The sequence below is a fragment of the Bidens hawaiensis genome, unplaced genomic scaffold (genome assembly GCF_021521415.1).
Source record: "Bidens hawaiensis isolate Kalapana, Puna unplaced genomic scaffold, B.hawaiensis_p1.1 tig00002442_1, whole genome shotgun sequence".
NCBI lineage: Eukaryota > Viridiplantae > Streptophyta > Magnoliopsida > Asterales > Asteraceae > Bidens > Bidens hawaiensis.
Window position 1 is genome coordinate 2,873,548 of NW_027491135.1, and position 22,150 is coordinate 2,895,697.

The 22,150-nt window shown below is 35.8% G+C and overlaps 1 long non-coding RNA gene across 1 annotated transcript; it reads left to right on the plus strand.

The window, feature by feature from the left end:
- The first annotated feature begins 398 nt into the window (after positions 1-398).
- On the plus strand, positions 399-3,895 carry LOC143619476 (uncharacterized). The gene is made up of 3 exons (XR_013151190.1): positions 399-547; positions 2,083-2,250; positions 3,772-3,895. It is a non-coding gene; the product is annotated as an uncharacterized LOC143619476 (long non-coding RNA).
- The last annotated feature ends 18,255 nt before the right edge of the window (positions 3,896-22,150 follow it).

A 22,150-nucleotide genomic window follows, 5' to 3' on the forward strand; every position in this document is an offset into this window, starting at 1 on the left:
TTTAAAATAACATATTTCCTTGACATGCCAGCTTCTTCAAGTCCATGACATGTGACTCCCCTCAAGCGATCTTCCTCATTCTACTCATCTGCGTGCATACTAAAAGTCAGCTACGCTGAGTGAGTCCTAGTTAATCATACAACATTCAGTCTGTTCTCGTACTTGCACACGAGCCCGAAGGTGTGTACGTTATTCATACCTTGCTTTACATACATAACTATCCATACTACTTAAAGAGCCTTCCCCCCTATAACCTCACAGATATTATAAGGGTCTGGTCCCCAACATCACAGATATTATTAGGGTCTGGTCCCTACTAATATACGTCTATTTATACATCTCGAATACATGTAAAGTTGTGCTTCTGTAATGTTTTAAGTTCGTTTAAGTTTGAGTTTTGTTTATCTTTTATTAATTTAGGTTTTGAGTCAAGTTTTATATATTTATCGTGTTTTAACTCTTTTGGTGTCTTGCATGTTTTACTTAATTCTTTCTATCTTTTCATGCGAAGTTTAAATACGTTTTGCTCGTTAATGATTACATGATTGTTCCACTTAGCGTTTCGATTTGTTTTCATGTAGATGGTGATTTGTAAGAAAAAAAGGTCTAAAAGGTTCTAAACGTTACTTGGAGTTCAAGAAAGGGATCTAACATGGTTAAATAACAAAGAAAAAGCAAAAAACGAAAATTTCCAAAAGAGGGCGCCGCGCCGCGCCGCGCCTAGGCAAATGCCCAGGATGCCTTCGCGGGGCGCCTAGGGGCGCCTAGTGACTTTGAATGTTTATTATTATTATTATTATTATTATTATTATTATTATTATTATTAAATCATTGAAGATACATGTGGCATAACACGCGTAAATAAGACAAGATAGATGAAAACCAAGATTTTAAGTTACAAACATTCAAGCTAAGAGTACGTGTAAAGTAAGAGATTATGAAAGAAACAATAACTCACTATGTAAACGTAAATAGTTAAATAATATGCAATAAATGTTTATAATTTCTTGTTATTAGTTTGAATCAAATATAATTAATCTAAAGTTGAACTCTTTTTATAAAGTTGGATATAAAAAGAGTTTCAAATATTTTAAATCTAATACTCTGTCAATTATACAAGGAATTCGAAACTTGATTTGATGATTACTCATAAACGAAAAGACAGATAAAAGTGTTGAAAAGTGGTAGTTCTTGGCTTCCTCCCTACAAGTCCAGACTCCAACAACGTTTTCTGTTGCATATATATGATGTTCCAGAAATAGAGAAAAGTAGTACCGCCCAAAAGGGTTTTTTTCACCGGTGCTAGACGGTTGATTCACAGGCCGAATTATTTGACTGGGCCCCAACCAAAAGTGGTTTATCAATATTCGTAGCTATATCTTATAACTAACTATTCACTATCACAGTTACAATTCTATAAAATCAACATAATTTTCCCGTGTCTTTCACCACTTTCTAATATAAAAATTTAGTTTCAAATACAAATTCTTAATATAAAAAAAGTTAGAACTAATTTATTGTTATTATGTAAGGCCCTTTACCGGTGCCTCACTTTAACGTTGGATTTAATCATAAACACAGTTCTAAATATCAGAGTTAATAAAAACATTTGCGGAATATTAAAAATATTCAAACCATTTCATTACATAACCATAATTCTTGTCTTAACGATTATTCCAAATCATTTAACATAAAACATTGTCTTTAAAATAACATATTTTCTTGACATGCCAGCTTCTTCAAGTCCATGACATGTGACTCCCCTCAAGCGATCTTCCTCATTCTACTCATCTGCGTGCATACTAAAAGTCAGCTACGCTGAGTGAGTCCTAGTTAATCATACAACATTCAGTCTGTTCTCGTACTTGCACACGAGCCCGAAGGTGTGTACGTTATTCATACCTTGCTTTACATACATAACTATCCATACTACTTAAAGAGCCTTCCCCCCTATAACCTCACAGATATTATAAGGGTCTGGTCCCCAACATCACAGATATTATTAGGGTCTGGTCCCTACTAATATACGTCTATTTATACATCTCGAATACATGTAAAGTTGTGCTTCTGTAATGTTTTAAGTTCGTTTAAGTTTGAGTTTTGTTTATCTTTTATTAATTTAGGTTTTGAGTCAAGTTTTATATATTTATCGTGTTTTAACTCTTTTGGTGTCTTGCATGTTTTACTTAATTCTTTCTATCTTTTCATGCGAAGTTTAAATACGTTTTGCTCGTTAATGATTACATGATTGTTCCACTTAGCGTTTCGATTTGTTTTCATGTAGATGGTGATTTGTAAGAAAAAAAGGTCTAAAAGGTTCTAAACGTTACTTGGAGTTCAAGAAAGGGATCTAACATGGTTAAATAACAAAGAAAAAGCAAAAAACGAAAATTTCCAAAAGAGGGCGCCGCGCCGCGCCGCGCCTAGGCAAATGCCCAGGATGCCTTCGCGGGGCGCCTAGGGGCGCCTAGGGACTTTGAATGTTTATTATTATTATTATTATTATTATTATTAAATCATTGAAGATACATGTGGCATAACACGCGTAAATAAGACAAGATAGATGAAAACCAAGATTTTAAGTTACAAACATTCAAGCTAAGAGTACGTGTAAAGTAAGAGATTATGAAAGAAACAATAACTCACTATGTAAACGTAAATAGTTAAATAATATGCAATAAATGTTTATAATTTCTTGTTATTAGTTTGAATCAAATATAATTAATCTAAAGTTGAACTCTTTTTATAAAGTTGGATATAAAAAGAGTTTCAAATATTTTAAATCTAATACTCTGTCAATTATACAAGGAATTCGAAACTTGATTTGATGATTACTCATAAACGAAAAGACAGATAAAAGTGTTGAAAAGTGGTAGTTCTTGGCTTCCTCCCTACAAGTCCAGACTCCAACAACGTTTTCTGTTGCATATATATGATGATCCAGAAATAGAGAAAAGTAGTACCGCCCAAAAGGGTTTTTTTCACCGGTGCTAGACGGTTGATTCACAGGCCGAATTATTTGACAATGGGCCCCAACCAAAAGTGGTTTATCAATATTCGTAGCTATATCTTATAACTAACTATTCACTATCACAGTTACAGTTCTATAAAATCAACATAATTTTCCCGTGTCTTTCACCACTTTCTAATATAAAAATTTAGTTTCAAATACAAATTCTTAATATAAAAAAAGTTAGAACTAATTTATTGTTATTATGTAAGGCCCTTTACCGGTGCCTCACTTTAACGTTGGATTTAATCATAAACACAGTTCTAAATATCAGAGTTAATAAAAACATTTGCGGAATATTAAAAATATTCAAACCATTTCATTACATAACCATAATTCTTGTCTTAACGATTATTCCAAATCATTTAACATAAAACATTGTCTTTAAAATAACATATTTCCTTGACATGCCAGCTTCTTCAAGTCCATGACATGTGACTCCCCTCAAGCGATCTTCCTCATTCTACTCATCTGCTGCATACTAAAAGTCAGCTACGCTGAGTGAGTCCTAGTTAATCATACAACATTCAGTCTGTTCTCGTACTTGCACACGAGCCCGAAGGTGTGTACGTTATTCATACCTTGCTTTACATACATAACTATCCATACTACTTAAAGAGCCTTCCCCCCTATAACCTCACAGATATTATAAGGGTCTGGTCCCCAACATCACAGATATTATTAGGGTCTGGTCCCTACTAATATACGTCTATTTATACATCTCGAATACATGTAAAGTTGTGCTTCTGTAATGTTTTAAGTTCGTTTAAGTTTGAGTTTTGTTTATCTTTTATTAATTTAGGTTTTGAGTCAAGTTTTATATATTTATCGTGTTTTAACTCTTTTGGTGTCTTGCATGTTTTACTTAATTCTTTCTATCTTTTCATGCGAAGTTTAAATACGTTTTGCTCGTTAATGATTACATGATTGTTCCACTTAGCGTTTCGATTTGTTTTCATGTAGATGGTGATTTGTAAGAAAAAAAGGTCTAAAAGGTTCTAAACGTTACTTGGAGTTCAAGAAAGGGATCTAACATGGTTAAATAACAAAGAAAAAGCAAAAAACGAAAATTTCCAAAAGAGGGCGCCGCGCCGCGCCGCGCTAGGCAAATGCCCAGGATGCCTTCGCGGGGCGCCTAGGGGCGCCTAGGGACTACTGACCAGCCAAACTTTGTTAAACCAAGGCCCAGCTTGTTTATTATATAATCGATGCAAACCTAAACGAATAGAGGGCTTTTGGCAGCCGATTTTGAGAAGGATAACCAAGTGTTGAAGGTGATTTGAAGCTAGGAACCAAGGAGGATCGAGAGAGCTTTCCTCCGTGTGTTCGAGGATCAATCGCAAACGGTTTTATCGCTCAAACTTTCGTTCCTTGTTCATTATTCTTGATATCTTTCTTCTTTGTTTTTAAGACTTATTTTGGATTGTTTTTAATAATGATGCTAGGCTAGACTTCATGTCTACCTAGGTTTGATGAACATGTTTATGACTTGATTCTTGTTTTGTACTTATGATTTGATTATGGTTTCGTTGATTTAATAGTAAAAGACTTGATTTTTTTTTCATGATTGGTATAAGTATTTATTATCTTGATTGATTGTTAACTATTGCTTCACGTGGATCTTTTATCTTTTGATTGTGTTATTTAGATTTTGGGTTTATGTTTTAATCAATTACTTGGTGTTTTGATTATTATGGTTAAATGAGCCCATTAGATCATAAAAGCTTGTTGATAGTTGGTTAAGGTTCTAAATGTTTTGCTAAATTCCAATAGCTGTAAGGTGAGGAGTTGTTCATGTGTCTTGGTCAATTGCATGCTAGGATAGTTAGTGACAATATTCTTGCTTATTGTGTTTATCTACGTTCATGATGTCATGTTAGCTTATCAAGTTATCTAGGGTTTAGTGTTTCGTAAGATTGCTTGCTTTAGATACTATTAATTAACCCTAATTAATGACTTTGCAGAAATCAATTCAACTGATTGCTTAATAATCTAATAATTGTTCTTTGGGATTTCATTTGATTCAGTCAAAGGTCCTTAGGGTTTGTTAGATGAACACGTTTAGATATCAGTTTCCATAATCATGTTATTTGTCCATTGCTTGATGATTGTTGATGCATGGGATTCTTACCTAGGTAGATTCCTTCTCTGATTGGTTTCGATCTTGTGTTTAGTTGCTTGTTTCTCGTTCACTTGTTTATTTACTTTCTTAGTTTAATCTCAGTTTAATATTAGTTTAAAAATCCCCCTTAAAACATTAATAATAAATAGTCCTGTCGTAAGTCGAGTCTAATTAGTTAATTAACGTAATTTATAGTGTCATGTGGGTTCGATATTACGGACTTACTTAGCTTAGTACAATTGACCGGTTCACTTGCCGGTGTTTTGTTTAGTTGAGTCTTAGGTCTTGTTTTTATTACTTGTTTAATTTAGTTAATATTTATTGACTGTTTTTAGCACATCAAGTTATTGGCGCCGTTGCCGGGGACTCTTGGCAATTGCGTTATTTGCGTTAATTGGACTTAATTGCTCCATAAGTGCTATTTGTTTTTTTTTGTTTAAGTCGTAGGAGTCTAATTTAAGTTTTATTTTTTTTAGTTTATTTTTTTTAGTATTCGAGTCTATTCACTTCGTCTTTTGCGTTTTTCAGGTTTATGCCACATCTTCGTTCGCAAGGACCACCGCTAGATAATCTTGGATCTTCTCCGTTGAAGACCGAGGCTAGTTCGTCAGTAGAAGAATAACCGTCAGAACCCGCATCTACACCAAATTCGTCACCACCCAGTTCACCACCCGAAAGTCCTAGAAGTCAAGATCCAATGGCCGACAATAGGACAATTGCTGCTCAAGCCTTCGATGGCTTAACCGAAAACCAATCATGCATCATCGTTCCCGAGATCGACAACACCAACTCGTGGCAGATTCCATCATATGTCATGAACAACATCGTTCAAACTAATCAGTTTCATGGGAACGATGAAGAGGATGCGCCGGCTCATATTAACCGACTTTACCGCGTTTTGAAAACTTTTAAATTGCAAGGTGCTACTGAAGATGAAATTTTCTTACATCTTTTTCCTTTTTCACTTACAGGTAAAGCAACTACTTGGCTTGACAAGCAGCCACCTGGCACGTTCACCACATGGGAAGCACTACGTTCTGCATTTATCAAGAGATACTTCCCACCGGCTAAAGCGGTTGTTCTTCGCGATCAGATTCACTCGTTTCACATGGAGCCGGATGAGCAATTTTGTCATGCTTGGGAGCGTTTTCAGAACTTGCTGTCTCAATGCTAACAGAATGGTCTCACACCATGGGCTCTCGTGGAAAAATTTTACAAAGGGCTGAACTAGGAAACCCAAGTTCGGTTCGACACGGCCGTAGGAGGAAGTCTACTGGCTAGGAAGAACGTCACCGAGTGTAACGAGATGTTTGAGAGCTTCGCTCAAGCGGACTTTGCCAAAGGGACACATTGCGGAAATACCAATCCCGTTAGCAGTACATCCTCATCCGCTCGAGGTGTACACCAGGTTAATCTGGATACTAGTATGGCAGCTGCTTTGGAATCACTAACTCGAGAGGCGAAGGAGCTGAAGGCCAAGGTGGGCAGGTGTGAGTTTTGTAGAGGTGGACATGGTACTTTGGAGTGCCCGGTGATGAATCAACAAGTCGATTTTGTTGCTGGTCAGAATAGGTTTCCCAATAATTACAGCAACAATAATCAGAACTGGAACACCTACAAAAACCCGAATCAGAATAATTCCAACTGGCGTCCGTCCGGCGCACCACCCGGATTTCAAAATTCTTATGCTCCAGCACAAGGTCAGTATTTTAATGATAATAATACTAATAATACTAATGTTCAAAATAATGTGCAGGATTCGAATGGTGGAATTGGGCGTTTGGAAGAGATGATGAAGCTAATCTTGGAGAGAGACCAAGCAACACAGAAAAAGTTCGCCGAGCATGACTTACTCTTCAAAAACCAACAATCTTCTATTCTCGATATTCAAAGGACTGTTGGTGACATTGCTCGTCGTTTAGAAGAAAGGCCCCCAGGTCAGTTTTCGAGTATTCCTCAAACTAATTCGCTTGCTCAATTGAAAGGCATCTCCACTCGTAGTGGTAGGGTTTTTGCTCCGGAGGTAGTTAGTAAAGGAATTGAGAAAGATGGGGATGATGAATTGGTAGATGAGGAGATGGAGGTAGAGGCTCCGGGTAAGTCACAAGTTACAACACCGATTATTGAGCCACTAGTTGAAAAGAAGCCGGTTGGAGTCCGGCCATGTCACACCCTCAAAATCCACTAACGGAGTTTTACCGTCAAAGGGTGTAAACTAACAAGATCGGAATCATTAGTTATAATCAAACCATAAAAACGTTTAAATGAAAATAAGTGCGGAAGCGTAAAAACCAAAAGACAAAAGTTGCTTCACGCAGGACGACTTAAAAACCCAAGTAATAATAGTTAAAAACATGTTTGCATATCAGAATGTTCAAAAACCATGCATGATCCTATACCGCGCGCCCGCCTCGGCTACCTGAGAATAACATACTAAAAGTGTCAACACAAGGTTGGTGAGTTCACAAGTTTATATAAAATAAAGCGTTTAGCGTTTGCGTTAAGCGTTTTGCGTTACCAGATAGTGTTAAATCAATTATATATCGACAGGTAGCTAGCCTATACAACAAGTATTACTAAGTGTTCGACACCGAAGCTGACTGTTTATCAAGTGCCTTGTCACCAGGTCATCCAGACCATGGTACGTGTTAGCCAAAATTACACCCGCTCGACCTCCAGTCGAGTTTAGCTTTGGTTGGGGTTTGTCAAACCCAGTAGTACTACTCAACAGTGACTCGCTATTCCAAATATTAACCGGTTCGATGTGTAGGACTTCAAATGTTTCGTTTGCCACTTAGCCTTTACAAGTGATATATAATTTACTAACAAAATCTTAAATGCGTTTATCGGAGTATGTTATCTCCCCCAAGTGAAAAGCGTTTAAAACAGTTTAAAAGGGGTAAGTGAAACTCACTGTTTGCGGCGAATTCCCAAAAATAAATCACCAAAGGATGCGCGTCACAGAAAAACTCTCTCTAGCGTTCTAAAACAAAAGAGATTTTTCTAAGTGTCGGAACTATTATCGAGTCTCTAGACTCGGCACATAATACCTATGCACTCACTATGTTTCGTGTTTCGTTTGTGAATCGTGTGTGACTTTAACAAGTACATTTGTGATACACTACATGTGTGAGCAATTATTTACGTGTCATGTATTAATAATGTACATCACTAGCAATTACTCCCCGTGAGGGCAATTTGGTCAACACATAACAATTAACTAGCAATTATTCCCCGCCAGGGCAATTTGGTCAAAACACGACAATTAATTAGAAATCATTCCCCTCAAGGGAAATTTGGTCAAAACATGACAATTAATTAGCAATCATTCCCTTCAAGGGCAATTTGGTCAAAACACGACAATTAATTAGCAAATACCATGTTTCATGCAGCTTTTACAAAATTCAGCAACTAGTTTCTTAACGACAGAATTCTACTTGTAAAACTAGTCTATTCCACCGATCATAGAATCTCAATTAATTTACCAAAAATCATCACAAAAGCATATATGTATTAGGTTTCCAGAACATATTTTATTTTATTTTTATTCCACATATATTTCTCACAATGATCGATTTACCACAGCAAACTCACAAAAGTCAAATTTATGCGCAACAGAATTTTATTTGAAATTTCCGTTAAATGAAAAATCCAACTAATGCAAGACCACTTGGGTTAGGTTCCTAACTCAACAAGTCAACTTCCAGAAGTGGAACCAACCCAATTGGTCTCGTAGTTCATGAGATATAACATTTACAAAACAACCTAACAGCAGGTCTAACAACTCAGCTTTGCACAACGTTTTTGTAAAATCATAAAGGTTAACTTATACACGTCCAAAAATTGCAAATTTATATTCTTTAGAAACTAGACTCACCCTAGTTTACAGTAGTATCAATAATTTCAACCAATTTTTACATTTACACCCAGATACAGTCAATTGAACATCAACAACACAATCTGTCCAGAAACTGTTTGCAACAAAACTCAACATATTAACCATTTATGGATCATAATCCGTTCATATAACACTCTAAACACCATAACCACTATCCATGCATATCAATTACACCATACATACATGGTTAGGGTTTTATTTGATCTCAAAATCAAAGACACAACAATTAACATGTAACAATATCAATTCTAGTTATCAAATCATCATCAATACACCATCAAATCAAACAAAATCATATGAACACAATAACATATAGAAATCGGACCTAGGGTTTATAATTAACCCATTGAAAATCGAAAATTAAGCATAGAGGATGCATAGGATAGTTGTTTATACCTTCCTAGCACCTTAATCTTCAATCAAAAGCTTGAAAGATTGCTTGTATGTGTGTGTGTGAATGGCGATCGCAAGAGAGGGGGAGGGGGGGCTGGCCGATCGGTCTAGTGAGGGAAAGAGGGAGATTAGGGTTTTAGGTTTATTATTATTAATAATAATAACATGTTACATCTAGGTCCCTCCACTTTCAAATGTTACTTTTCTAACTTAATTAACTATTTCTAGCACATTGAGTTAACGTTTATAACAATGTTATCACATAACACATAAGTCTAACACATAATCATCACATAATTATTGTTTTGACGTTTTTCGTTTTTTCACCAATCGTTTGCGTCAACTCGTTTGCGTTTCGGTGCAATTCCCGAAAGACTACACATGTAGTAAGTGTCAAGCGTCATTTAAACCCTAGTTTAAATGTAATGAGGTGTGCGTTATAGGTTCAGTGATCTAAAGTTTGAATTGACGGAGTTGAGTTAACGGAGTTAACCTGAAATTGACGATTTTCACAGGCCACCACCACACATCATTAACCGTTCTTAATATTTTTAGCCAATTAAATGTCAACCTCCCGTTCGTCGAAGTCCTCCAGCATATGCCTAAATACGCCAAGTTTTTGAAAGATATTCTTAAAAGAAAGGATAAGTTGGAGGAGCTTTCGACTGTTCCACTAAATGGAGAGTGTTCTGCGGTGGTTCTGAATATAGTACCGGAAAAATTACCCGGCCCCGGCGTTTTTACCATTCCATGTTTTCTCGGAAGTGATACGATGTGTCAAGCATTGGCCGATCTTGGAGCTAGCATAAACCTCATGCCATATTCTTTGTATGAAAAGCTAGGCCTAGGGAGCTCACCCCTACTCGTACGACGTTGTCTTTAGCCGATAGTTCCGTTAAGTATCCGAGGGGTGTCGTGGAAAATTTGCTCGTTAAAGTAGATAATTTTTCACGCAGATTTTTTTGTTTTAGATATGGAGGCCGACGAGAGAGTTCCTATTATTTTGGGTCGTCCGTTTTTACATACTGCTAGGGCAATCATTGATGTGTTTGAAGGCAAGATAACTCTTAGAGCCGGCGATGATAGTGCCACTTATTTGGTGAAGTCCATGAGGCATCCGAGTGGTCAAGACGGTCTCATTGATCCATGTCACCCAGTTTACTCGATAGAATCATCTATTTCGGGTATGGATCCAAGTCTTGACGAGTCCTGTTCAGTGAGTTAAGGTGTGGGGAATGAGCGAAAGGTTTCGAGTTCTCAGGTAATGTTAAAGTGTTTTAGAGAACGGGGTGGTGGAAAGCGTAAGGTTGAGAGGGTTCGTGGAGTTAGAAAGAAAAAGACAAAGGTTGATGGATGGTCGGATAATGATTCGGTATCTTTGAGGGCATTGGAGTTTTACCGAGGTGGAGGAAGCTCCACTCGGTCCGCCACGTGAATCGCATAGCATGGGTTCTTGAGTGAAAACTCAAGTTTAGAGTTTGTATTATTTTTTTTTATTTTTATTTTTATTTTTATTTTCTTTGAGTCCCTAATGTAGTTTTTGTAGTTCGACTTTGTTTTGTGTTTTTGAGTTTTGCTAGATTGAAGATTGAGTGAGCTAGAGAGAAGATCCCCGAGGTTGAGTATAATGAAACGAACAAGTGTGGGGATGGAGTAGCCGAGCCATATACTTTACGTTTTATTATTATTTGCTGCTGATTATTCATGTTTTATATATTGTGGGTTGATTGAAGTACTTTAATTGCATAATATCTATCGTTACGATAAGATACAGTTTTAGATATGTTTGTTTTGTTTTGCCGCTTACGTTCATGAGAGAAGGAGTTACCATTTGCTGAGCATGTTCGTAGTTGGAGGGCATTCATGGAAAGAAGACTATGGCATCATATTTCATGCGCATATTACCAGCTAAGTCTTTTCCATTATCTAGCTTGCTAATTTTTTTTTATTTTGCTTTTGTTTTTAATTTTTAGGTTTTTATAGTTTTTTGTAGTCCGAATTTATTTTTATTTTGAGTCGTCATTATCCTTGCATTGAGGACAATGCAAAATTTAAGTGTGGGGATAGGATAGTTGAGTCGTAGTTTAAATTGAGTTTTTGTTATGAAAAAAAAAATTAAAAAAAAAATTAAAAATGTTTAAAAATGTCCCTTGAATCTAGTTTTTTGCGTTAAAGTGGGAGATGATGATATTTATCGAAAATTGGTTTTTCAAACTACTAATAATATGAGATAAACAAAAGAAAACGCACTTAACTCGGGATGTGTCGGTAGGCTCAGTCTTGAAAATGAAAGGGCAATTTGATAAAATGGGTCGGAAATCTCTTGTGGGTAAAGCGTTTTGTCCGTAGAAAATAAGTAATGAAAGGTCAGCCATACTCAAGCCTCAATTCTTAGTATGAAAAAGTGGAAAATATCATAAAGTTTGAAAAGTTTAAAAAATTTGAATACGTTATCATATGATACTTGGGTAGGTTTAACGTTAGAGTATGTAGTGTAGCCTGTGATATAAATCTTAAACTGCTAGTTTTAGTGTTTTACACATCATTGGTGTATGGTTTTATAACCTTAAATCTTGTATTGATAGGATGCCCCGGGTCCGGAGACCATGGGTCTGTATGCCGACTATTCATCTGGGTATTTACAATTCCAAATGGGTTGTGAATATTTAAAATAAAGCTAAAAAAGAGCAAACCCGCAGATTTCTGCCATATAAGTCTTTAAACATGATCACAAAAAGTACAAAAGTACAAATGCATTACAGACTTGATCATACACGCTGTTAGCCATGTGTGGTCCCCTTGCTTGCGTCTCATTACCATTAAGAAACGGACCACAAGGGACACGCTACATGTAAGCCCTACATATGAAATTTTGCATACTCACATATAATAATGGTTCGGTGTATTGCTTGATAACGGGGTATGTCATGTTGTAGGGAACACTAGCTATAAATTAATTGAACCTTAATCATATCTAATGGCTGCTTGGTAGACTTTGATGCTTAAGCTTAGGTGGATAAACAATACCTTTGATCGTCTTAACTATTCATAAAAAAAATAGAGCAAAAAAAGTTTTAAATCTGCTAATTTTGTGGTTTAAGTCAATTTGGGGTGGTCTGGTCCGGTAAAAGCTGAAAATAAGCGGGTCTTAATTGTAAACCACTGAGTAAAAAATTGTCGGATCTTATTTGTCGCGGTAAAGATTAAGACATGGGTTTAAGTGGACAACAATATCGGTGATCGCGGTTTTTGCGTTTTTCTAAGCTTTAAAATTTAACCTATATGTTTGTTACACTATATTTTCCGATTCTGATCCAACTGCATTAGACTTTTTCAGGGACGAAAAAAGAGTAAGTGTGGGGATATTTGATATACGTCTATTTATACATCTCGAATCCCGTGTATAGTTGTGCTTCCGTAATGTTTTAAGTTCGTTTAAATTCGAGTTTTGTTTATCTTTTATTAATTTAGGTTTTGAGTCAAGTTTTATATATTTATCGTGTTTTAACTCTTTTGGTGTCTTGCATGTTTTACTTAATTCTTTCTATCTTTTCATGCGAAGTTTAAGTACGTTTTTCTCGTTAATGATTACATGATTGTTCCACTTAGCGTTTCGATTTGTTTTCATGTAGATGGTGATTTTTAAGAAAAGAAGGTCTAGAAGGTTCTAAACGTTACTTGGAGTTCAAGAAAGGGATCTAACATGGTTAAATAATAAAGAAAAAGCAAAAAAACGAAAATTCCCAAAAGAGGGCGCCGCGTCGCGCCTAGGCAAATGCCCAGGATGCCTTCGCGGGGCGCCTAGGGACTACTGACCAGCCAAACTTTGTTAAACCAAGTCCCAGCTCGTTTATTATATAATGGATGCAAACCTAAACGAATAGAGGGCTTTTGGCAACCGATTTTGAGAAGGATAACCAAGTGTTGAAGGTGATTTGAAGCTAGGAACCAAGGAGGATCGAGAGAGCTTTCATCCTGGTGTTCTAGGATCAATCGAAAAGGGTTTTATCGCTCTAACTTTCGTTCCTTGTTCATTATTTTTGATGTATTTCCTCTTTGTTTTTAAGACTTATTTAGGATTGTTTTTAATAATGATGCTAGGCTAGACTACATGTCTACCTAGGTTTGATGAACATGTTTAATACTTGATTCTTGTTTTGGACTTATGATTTGATTATGGTTTCGTTGATTTAATAGTAAAAGACTTGATTTTGTTTTCATGATGCGTATAAGTATTTATTATCTTGATTGATTGTTAACTATTGCTTCACGTGGATCTTTTATCTTTTGATTGTGTTCTTTAGATTTAGGGTTTATGTTTAATCAATTACTTGGTGTTTTGATTATCATGGTTAAATGGGCCCATTAGATAATAGAAGCATGTTGATAGTTGGTTAAGGTTTTAAATCTTTTTGCTAAATTCCAATAGCTGTAAGGTGAGGAGTTGTTCATGTGTCTTGGTCAATTGCATGCTAGGATAGTTAGTGACAATATTCTTGCTTATTGTGTTGATCCACGTTCATGATGTCATGTTAGATTATCAAGTTATCTAGGGTTTAGTGTTTCGTAAGATTGCTTGCTTTAGATACTATTAATTAACCATAATTGATGACTTTGCGGAAATCAATTCAACTGATTTCTTAATAATCTAATAATTGTTCTTTGGGATTTCATTTGATTCAGTCAAAGGTCCTTATGGTTTGTTAGATTAACACGTTTAGAAATCAGTTTCCATAATCATGTTATTTGTCCATTGCTTGATGATTGTTGATGCATGGGATTCTTACCTAGGTAGATTCCTTCTCTGATTGGTTTCGATCTTGTGTTTAGTTGCTTGTTTCTCGTTCACTTGTTTATTTACTTTCTTAGTTTAATCTTAGTTTAATATTAGTTTAAAAATCCCCCTTAAAACATTAATAATAAATAGTCGTGTCGTAAGTCGAGTCTAATTAGTTAATTAACGTAATTTATAGAGTCATGTGGGTTCGATATTACGGACTTACTTAGCTTAGTACAATTGACCGGTTCACTTGCCGGTGTTTTGTTTAGTTGAGTCTTAGGTCTTGTTTTTATTACTTTTTTAATTTAGTTAATATTTATTGACTGTTTTTAGAACATCACCAACCATTACAAATATTATAAGGGTCTGGTCCCTATCCTTACAGATATTATTAGGGTCTGGTCCCTATCTTGACAGATGTTATTAGGGTCTGGTCCCTATCCTCACAGATATTATTATGGTCTGGTCCCCTTTAATTCATGCTACTGTAACATACCTATCTTTTACATATTTTCCTTGACAATGCGTGCAATCTCCGAAGAGCGTTCACATACCGTCAACATATCATACTTACTTCGTACTTATTCATTCATACATCATTTATACATCATATATATATATATTCATACATCATATATATCAGTCATAACCTTAACTACCACCTGACGATACATGCAATATCCGAAGATCGTTCACGTACCATTTGCATACCATACGTATATCATTCATACATCATACATGCTTCATACATACATCATACTAAGCATACACTTACCACTTAAGGTAAGTGTATTAACTATCACATCGAGTATGCACACAGCCCCTAAAACATAACAATGAAGTGGGGCTAGAAACTCACTTGAACTCGGTTACGTTCAGTGTTAATAGTTATTCCCTTCTTTAGCTGTGCACGACTAACTGTATAACAATTACACGTATCAATTATCTATCGCTATCCATATCGTATTTCTAATTTAATTATAACCCACAACGAATGGGGGTCCGGGGGCAGCGCCCCTGGCAGCGGGGTCTAGGGGCGGCAGCCCCTAATAGGGTCTAAGGGGCAGAGCCCTTGGCTGGGGTCGAGTTGGCAGGTCAGCCTGGAAAAATTTTATTTCCATTAACTGTCTTATCACATTTTTCATTAGAATTTTAAATTATTTTCTAATTCGCTAACTCATTTGCCCTAACGAATTAAGCCTGATTCGTTAACTAATTCGTTATCTTTCGTGATCTAGTTCGTTAGCTTATTCGTTATTCTGGTTCATTATCTCAACATGGTCTAGTTCTTTACTTGGTTCGTAACGAACTGGGTTCATAACGAACTGGTCCTTATAAGGAATTGAACCCTATAACGAATGACCCCTCTGTAACGAATTGAACCTTCTAATTCCTTATCTCCTTTAACGAATGACTATAACGAATTGGGGCTAATTCGTTATCTTTTCCTTAACGAATCTGGATACGAACTAAGGCTAGTTCGTTAAGCCTCTTGTAACGAATCATCTGACGAATTGCCTCTAATTCGTTAACTCTCCGTTAACGAATTAGGGTTAGGTCAGAGAATTTTAGAAACATTCTCTGACATTCCCTTCCTCGTACCCGCTGCCTTTTCGGCGCCGTCGTTGCCGGAAAACCGCGGGTTCGCCGGAAAAACGTATTTATGCACCATTTTCACCGTTTTTCGTCCCGTTCGATCCAGATCTAAGCTAGGGTGACCCCTAAGCTCATCTTAAGTTCGGTTTATACCCAATTCCACCCGGATCTCGTGACTTTTACGGTTTAAAGGTGTTGGATCGTCGTTTCGCAACTAAATCTAACGGGTTTAAGCTCATACAAAATCATACTAACATTACCTTGGGTCGGGATCGATTTTCCTTGGTGATTTCAGCTAGAGAGAGAGAGCAAGATGAGAGAGAGCTAAGTGTGTGTTTTGGTGGTGTATGGAATATGTGTAAATGAATGAAAAATGGGTAAGTAAGGTTTATATAATTATGGATCATGGGATTAAGCCCATGGTCTTTTCCTTCTTTCCTTCATGACTCAAGTCCATAACCCATATCCATTTTACCCAACACTAGCCCGACTCATAATAATCCATATTCTCATTTTATTAACGGAAACTAGAAAAACAGGATGTTACATATTATTAAGTTTATTTTTATAAGTGTTTGTTAATATTGTTTGTTAGTATTTGTTGATTTCTAATTATGAGACATATTAGTATTTGTTGATTTATTTTTGTTTTTATTATTTGGTTTTTTTATTATGATGTTATAAGTATTTTTTGTTATTATTTTATTGCTAACATTGATATTTTTGTTGTTATTATTAGGGTTTTTTCTTTGTTATTATAAAATGTTGTTTATGTAGATTGGTATTGTTGTTTCTATTGTTTTCTACGTTCTATTTTTTGTAAATTAATATTATTTCGTACATTCTTATGTTATATGTCACACCTCGGAAACCTAAATCAAGGCAGCGGTGTAAGGCCTTGTTACCGGTGCCCTACACTGGACGTTGGATTTAATCATAAACACCATTTATATTATCAGAGTTAATTAAATCATTCACGGAATATCCAAAAAAACATTCAACCATATATTACATAACCATTATTTCTTGTCTTAACAAGCATTTGAATCACTTAATTATAAAAACATGTCCTTTAAATAACATAACATTTCATTGAGATGCCAGTGTCTTCAATTCCATGCCATGTGTTTCCCCTCAAGAGAGCTGCCTCATTCTACTCACATGCGTGCATACTAAAAGTCAGCTACGCTGAGTGAGTTCTAGTTAATCATACAACATACAATATGTTCACATACTTGTACACATTCCCGAAGGTGTGTACATTATTCATACTTTATTTTACATGCATAACTATCCATACTACGTAAAGAGCCTTCCACCCTATAACCTCACAGATATTATAAGGGTCTGGTCCCCAACATCACAGATATTATTAGGGTTTGGTCCATACCCTCACGGACAATGTTAGGGTCTTGTCCCTATCCTCACAAATATTATTAGGGTCTGGTCCGTATCCTCACAGATATTATTAGGGTATGGTCCCTATCCTCACAAATATTATTAGGGTCTGGTCCCTTTGTTTCGTGCCACTGTACCATACCTGTCTTTACATACTATCCTTGACGATACGTGCAATATCCGAAGATCGTTCACGTACTGTCAACATATCTTACATACATCATTCATACATCATATATATGTATCATACATAAGTCATTCATACATCATACATACATCATACATACGTCATTCATACATCATATATATCAATCATATCTTTAACTACTACTTGGGGGTACATGCAATATCCGAAGATCGTTCACTCACCGTCAAGCAATCATCATACATAAATCATACGAGGCATACACTTACCACTTAAGGTATGTGTATTAACTATCACATCGAGTATGCAAACAGCCCCGAAAACATAACAAGGAAGTGGGGCTAGAAACTCACCTGAACGCAATTATGTTCACCATTTATGGTTATTCCTTTCTTGAGCTGTGCACAACTAACGTTATAACAATTACACGTATCAATTAACTATCACTACCCATATCGCGTTTCTAGTCTAATTATAACCCTCAACGAACGGGGGTCCGGGGGCAGCGCCCCTGGCAGCGGGAATCTAGGGGCGGCAGCCCCTAGCGGGGTCCAAGGGGCAGAGCCCCTGGCTCTCATGATAATATTTTCCATTAGGATTTCATGATAATATTTTATTGTTAACCTCTTAATCCTTTAAGGTACCTTCCATAAATTAATAAAGTCCAAGGGCTATTTTGTAATTAAATCATTCTTTTTTTTTCTAAGTCCAGGGACTGTTCTGTCATTTTGTTTAACTTCTAGTTCGTTACTCAGCTCTTTAACGAATTGACTTATCATAACGAACTGGTCCTTGTAACGAAACAGTCCATATAACGAACCAGTCCATATAAAGAATCAGTCCATGTAGCGAATTGGACCTTCTAATTCGTTATCTTTTTTTTTTAACGAATGATCATAGCGAATTGGGAGTTAGTTCGTTATCGTTTCCTTAACGATCTTGAACACGAACTAAGTCTGGTTCGTTAGGCTTCCTTTAACGAATCATTAGACGAATTACCCCTAGTTCGTTAATTCTCTGTTAACGAATTAGAGTTAGGTCAGAGAATGTCAGAAACATTCTCTAACATAACCTTCCTTGTACCCGCCGCCTTTCCGGCGCCGTCGCCAGAAAAATGAGAACTGACTCGTTTTCCACTGTTTTTCTCCCCGTTCGATCCAGATCTGAGCTAGGTTGACCCCTAAGCTCATCTTAGGTTTGGTTTATACCCGATTCCACCCGGATCTCGTGACTTTAACGGTTTAATGATGTCGGCTCGTCGTTTCGTGACTAAATCTAACGGGTTTGAGTTCATACAACATCATACTATCATTACCTTGAATCGGGATCGTTTTTCTTTATTGGTTCGGCTAGAGAAAGGAGAGAAATTAGAGAGAGCTTAAGTGTGTGTTTTGGTGGTGTATGGAATATGTGTGAAATGAATGATTAAATGGGTAATTAAGGCTTATATAATTATGGGTCATGGGCTTAAGCCCATGGTCTTTCTCTCTTTCCATCATAACCCAAGTCCATAACCCATATCCATTTAACCCAACACTAGCCCGTTTTATTAACCGTAACTAGAAAATGGGATGTTACAAGCGGAAGACTTTAACTAAGTCATTTGGGTCGTGACAGATGCCGAACATAATAAAAATGTTTAAAGCATAATATTTTAATAATAAATGTTTAACTTTTATATAATAAAAAATTTATTACATGATCAAAGTTTTACACGTGCTACTTCACGGTTTATTAAAATCCCAGTTTAACATTATTCAATCACACTTCCACACTCTCTTTACCTTGTTCCCTCGAAGCCATCATTTACCTGAAAAGCATATTAAAATATACAGTAACACGAATGTCGGTGAGTTCTCTTTATTGAAAATAATATGTATATATATATGTATATATATATATACTTACATATATATATATATATGAATACATATATTTATGTGTATTATAACTTCTTATAACGAAGGTATGGCAAACGAAAATTCAATACAAGTCATCATAAAAATCATAGTAAACTAGATTATATCAATTTATCGGGAAGTATAGTAAATGAATACTTTAACAAATCTCACCATGCAATGGTTCAGCAATCATTCTTCTTAGTGTAACATTCGTTACTTTTCAAACACTAATATCCGACCCGTTTTAATTTTTCGGTTTTTATTTATATAAATATATATTTCAAGTTTTGTCTTATGTATTTTTATTATGTTCGTTAACCGACTTGATTTTATTTTTAGATGTATTCATATCATTCGCATATTATATATATAATAATCGATCGTTTATTTAATAACAATTATGATGTTTAATAGTCACCATTCGTTCTTTTTTTCCATTCCGTGTGATTCAATAATGAAACATTGAGTCCTTACTTAAACGAGTCCCAAACTATCCAGGTGTAATTAAAAAGATTATTCATGAAAATAAACTTATCTTTTTATATATAAAATAATAAGTTAAAGGTTTATATGTAAATATATTTTGAATTCAGTTTTAAGGTTAACTGAAATTTCAGGGGCTTAAGTATAAAATACCTAAATTATAATAATATATTAATTATAAACCAGCCAGCCCTCCTAATTCATGTTTTTCGGCGATACCGCCGACGGCGGCTCCGGCCGCTCCGACGAAGGCTATATCACTCTGTTATGCACGTTTTAAACCAATTAAACTCGTTGGTGACGTTAGACCTTGACCAAGAGTCGTTAAGGACCGGTCAAATCGTTATAATAACTCGTAATTTAAGATTAATCAAACCGAAACCGCCGCGAAATGGCCGGAATAATTTTAAAACTCAATTAACAATCATTAAACGTAATACACTCCAATTGACACTCTAAATAGGACACTAGACACCAACTAAACTTGATACAATTCTCACCTCAATCTAAAACACTCTCTAAATACCTCGTTTTGATCATTAAAGTTTATATTCCGGGGAGTCTTGTTTTCCATCATTCCGGCACAGTTTGAGGTAAAAATTATATGCTTTTGTATTTTTTGGCAAACATTGAATGATTTGAACGAATTGAATTTGGAGTTCGTTTATGAAGAAGATGACGCTTTTGGTAGTAATATATAAGTAAATTTTTTCACATTATAAACAAATAACAAGTTGGCCTGGTGGTTAAGTTACTTTGGTTTGGCCACAAGGACCCGGGTTACCCGGGTTCGAATCCGGGTCATTGCGGTTTTGATGTTTATTTATTTTAGACACATTTTGCTTTTATATAAAAAACAAAATAATTTATTAAAAATTGTAATAAATCAAATAAAAACTATTTTACGTTAAATAACATTAGTTATAAATTATATTTATCACTTTGCATCTAAAAACCTGACTTTCGTTTCCGTTAAGTTTTCGTTAGAAACCCGATTAATATTATATTAATAACTATTATTTCGTTCAACTTTATAACACGCTAACATAGCTATTTTCAAACTAATATACCGCTAAAATCCATAATTCATACACTTTATAAATCTCGAAACCTGTCAAGTTTGTTTGATACTAGTTTAACTTATATATATATATATACTAGTAGGTGCCCGCGCGATGTGGCGGAGACGTCAATTTACAACACGGTACTTGTTTTCTATTGGTTGATATCAGTTTTGTTCGTTATAGTATTGATTGGGTTCTTTCAAATATGTAGAGTTATAAAAAAGAGAGAACAACCCACACGTAGCGGCTACATGTAAGGTTGTTTGTTTAACTTAATGGTACTTAATTAAAACTGAATCGGATAATCTTGTTTCGGGTTTCTCAATTTTGAACCTCAATTTTGAGTTTAACCACTACTTATTACCCTTAACAATGTTATTTTGTTTAGTGCATGATTAAGCGTTGCATTAGTGGGAAAAAAATTATTACCTTGTTCATAATCTTCATCCAACATGTAATTATCTACTGCAACTTCGCTTGTTCACAGGTTCGCTTATAACAGGCGAACTTGTGAGACAAGTTCGCTTAAACATCAATACAAACCAACAAACACTATTATAGACACTTGATACTGAACTACTGACATCATGCACCAACAGACTCCCCCTTGGCAGTAGCATCATATCTCTATCTTCATTCACGTGTCTCGTAATCCCAAAACTCTCGTATCTCCCGTCTTCAAGCATGAACGCCTTCTCGTACACAAACTGAAACTACTCTTTGGTATTTCTTGGCTTCTTCTTTCCAAGCAGGAATGTAAAATATCTTTTTCTCGTTCAGCACCTGCAAGTCTGCTTGAGACAAATTCACTAAATGCATAGGATCATACACTCTCAGCAATTCTTGTTCATCTTCATCCTCCATCACTGCCTCAGCCGTTTTACTATCAACATACCACCATTTCAGATCCTTTAGCACATCCTTGGGCATTTGTTTCATCGTCACTTCTTTTAAGCACCGGATCGGCTTATACTTCATTATCATCCAAGGCTTGCCATCAGCTCTCATTCCTCTGTCTTTATCCTCAACGAGCTTTCCTTTCTGCGGTTTCAACAATTCGAACTTTTTCTCTTTGATACTTTCTTTCCATACTATCTTTCCAACAATCCTAGCCATGTTGTCATCACTCCTGTTAATAAACCCCAGCTTGGCTAAGTCCTTCACTTCACACTCAGGCAAAGTATTCAACGACCTCAACAATCTCTTGAAATACTGAACTCCATCATAGCGTTTAATCACAAAGAGCCTCAACTGCTCATCATATAACCAACAAATAATCCCCTTTTTCGATTCCGCATACCCTTTGATGTTGTAACTTATCTTGAACATAGTAGGGACCGCCAGTTTCTTAGTCTTTACG